Genomic DNA, 3,521 nt, shown 5'->3' with positions numbered 1-3,521 from the left:
GGTCCACGGCTAGCTAAAAAGTCATCTCAGAACAGGATGTCATTGTCATCCTAGAAGGGGACCCTCTGACCTTCTCCTACATGGTTTTAAACAATCACTTGAATAAAAACAGAGGATGTGCTTTTCAAATATGAAGATGACACAAAGGCATGTGAAAAAGCTAATATGCAAGATGCAAGACACAAAATTCAGGTGGGACAAAACCACTAAGAATAAATTAAATGAAAATAAATGGGAAGTCTTATATCCAACAACAAAAGGAAGAGAACGCAAGCCTTAAGGCTCAGGGGGAGGCAGGCAAGAGTGCAAAGTAGTTCACTCTGACTGAAGGAAAGGGTTCCTTCTACACATTTAAAAAGAGCAAATCTACTTACAAACAAACCAAGATAAAAAACACCAAGAAAGCCTGGTTGAAAAAGCCATAGATACCAGCACTGGCTCTGGATGACAGAGAAGAGCTTTTGCTCATTGTCTTCTTGTTATTGCTGCTTGCACTCAGTTTCCTGGGGTAGCTCTGTTTGTGTTCCAGAGACGACGCAGAAGAGGAGCTGCTGATAGATCCGTGCAGGGTAACTAACACAGGTAACGGAAAAGAACACATCAAAGGGTGGAAAACAAGAAGTGGACCAATAAGCTTTTCCAGGCAAATCTTTCTGGAACTCTCCATTTAGCTTCCTCAAGTATGAATTATCTAGTGTCAAATTAAATGCCTGATTTCATCCAAATATACGGTAGTTTACACATAAAAGATTTTATATCACAAGCAATAGTATTTTAAGGATTCACACTTTAAGATCACCATCTTACACAGGAGGTGTCTCCATATCAATTAATGTAAACTGCTCACCTAATCTAACCACCACTAGCACTCACCTCTCACCTTAGACGAGACAGTGGAGTCCCATCTTATATATACAAAAAACAAAAAATGCTATTAGTGTGTTTTAAGGTAACAAAAGTTTAATATTAGAATGTTTTGAGTTAAACCAGAAGGCAAGCAGGAATATTCATGCTGTATTCACCTAGCAATTTGGTAACTAAAGGCAACTTAAACATTTTTGTCAAGACATTTGTACCATGGAAGTTCCTTTTATGCCCTCTTTTAATCTATTCCAGTAGCTCTCTAATTTAACTAAGATATATGAATCACAGTACAGACTTTTATACAAAAAAATGTATATATTTTATTATGTGCTGCTTAACGGATTGTCAAGGGTAATTTTTACCAACTCTAAAACTTAAGCCCCAAATAAACTATTTTCCTACTATTATTTTAAAGTTCCATCAGAAATTAAAATTTGAGAAACAGAAATTATAAGTTAGATTACCGTCTTTCTCTGTTACAGTTTTTGATTCTTCACTGGGAGGGAATGGAAGTGTTGATTCAGAAGCATTATCTTTTTTTGATGACATTGATCCTAGGACACGAAATAAAACACTTTCAGGAAGAATTCTGTTTAACATTAAAACTGTATTTTTTAAAAACACACACATCCTTAATTATCTAATCTTACCCACTTGTGAAAACATGTTGGATAGTAAATTCATAGACAGCAGAGACCAATATTTATTGAAAGGACAAAGAAAAGAATGCATTCCCAGCCAATCTGAAAACCCCAATTTCCACAAATATCACTAAAATGTATTTTTAACCTACATAACAATCCACTAAGGACTGAGGGTTAGGTCATATTTCTTCCAGAGAATACTGGTGGTATGATCAGGAAGAACCGAGGTAGGAACTCTGGTGGGACAAAAAGAAAATCCCAAAGACACAGAGAATGGTGGGTAGCTTGGCTGGAACAGAGTACTTCTGACAGACTAGACAGACAAGTCTCAGTAAAACCTCAGAGGGTAGCAGTGCCTGGCTAAGGAACTGGAACTCTTACAGTACAGAATAAGCTTCTGCTGGGCTTTGAAAAGGAGGACTGGCATGAACAGAATTCTAGTTCAGTAACATTCTCTTGACAGCAAGGTCTAGAAGGAAACCAAAGGAGGGGAGGCTGGTAGCAGGAACCAGCCAGAATTTATTAAAATAGTCCAGGTATGAGAGTCTGAACTAGACCAGCACAAACTGGAGGGGGTGGGTTAGGGAGATTTTTATGAAGGCAACCTGCAGAGTGAATTTCTCATTTTTCAGTTATTTTTCTGTTCTAAAATATCCATTTGGTTCTTTTTATTTGAATTTTTATTGAAATAATTGGAGATTCATATAAAGTTGTAAAAAACATATAAGGAGATCCCTTGTACACTTTGTCCAGCTTCCCCCAAGGTAACATGCTGCAAAACCACAGTATAATATCCCAACCAGCACACTGACATTGACGCAATTCACCAATCTTAGATTACCACAGGTTTACTTGTACTTGAGTGTGTGTGTCTGTACACACGTGTGTATCATTTGGTTCTTTTTCATATATTCTACTTCTCTGCTGAAACTTTCTTTCCATTTGTTTCAAGAACGTTCACCCTTAATTCTTGCAGCACTGTTATAATAGTCTTTAAAGTCTTTATATCTTCATTGCAACATGTGTGTCATCTCAAAGCTCCCACGCTTTGTCTTTTTCCTTGTGAGATGTGGAGAGCTTTTTGGTTTGTCATGGTACACTAGGTCTTGTTGAAATCATATGGAGTATGTTGATTGTTTTGTTTTGCTCTAGCAGGTAGTCAACCCAGGTAGGTTCAGGCTGGAATTTCCTGCCCACCTTCTGTGCACTGTGGTCCCAATGTCAGTTCAGTTTCCACCACCTTTGCTGAGCTACTTGGATCTGTCCCATGTGTTGTGCTGCCCAGTAGTCAGTCTGGGACCTAAGCAGCGGTCTACCAAGGAGACCAAAGCCTTTGGTTAGATCCGTACAGGCATAACTCGGAGCAGGCCTAGGAGCTCACATCCAGCATTCTGAGGTCACTTTCTTGAGCCCCTCTCCATGATCTCCCTGACGCTTCCTGCTCCAGAGCCCCCCTTCCTCATATTTGGAGTAGAATGCCCAGGCTTTCATTTCCTGCACTGTCATCCAATCTCCTGAGAATGATTCTGCCTCTGTGGCCAAGCAGTGAGAAGACAGAAGAAAAACCAAAGGGAATTCCATCCATGTTCTTGGGACCACAGTTTCTCTGGTCAGAGACAAGGGTTCCCCCTCCTTGGGGGTCTAGGTGCCTGCGCATGCACTGCTGCTGCTGTACCACGCAGGACTGCTGGGGACTGCAGTGGGAGAGAACCAAGGGGGGAAAGAGCAAGCAAGAAAGAAAACGGGGGATTTCTTCCATGTCCTGTCTAATAGGAGACCTCCCTTCTGCTCCCCAGACCACAAATAGAGGGGGCTACTCTTGGAGCTTCCTGACATACCCACTGTGTACTTCCGAGTTTCAGCTTAAAGGGATACCATCTATAACAGCCTCAAAAAGTATGAAGTACCTAGGAATACATCTAATGAAACAGGTATAAAATATCTATAGAAGATATTATATAATCTTATTAGGATATTTTTTAAGTACCTAATTAAATAGAAAGATATTTCAAG

At 39.8% G+C, this 3,521-nt stretch overlaps 1 protein-coding gene across 1 annotated transcript in view; it reads right to left on the bottom strand.

The window, feature by feature from the left end:
- The window catches only part of CLIP4 (CAP-GLY domain containing linker protein family, member 4), a 47,440-nt gene that overhangs the window by 26,817 nt on the left and 17,102 nt on the right, over nucleotides 1-3,521 (bottom strand). The window lies entirely within an intron of this gene.

Source organism: Propithecus coquereli, unplaced genomic scaffold, assembly GCF_000956105.1.
Source record: "Propithecus coquereli isolate 6110/MARCELLA unplaced genomic scaffold, Pcoq_1.0 Scaffold39, whole genome shotgun sequence".
Lineage (NCBI taxonomy): Eukaryota > Metazoa > Chordata > Mammalia > Primates > Indriidae > Propithecus > Propithecus coquereli.
Note: the sequence above shows the minus strand (reverse complement) of the source record. Positions and strands in the feature narration are given on the sequence as shown.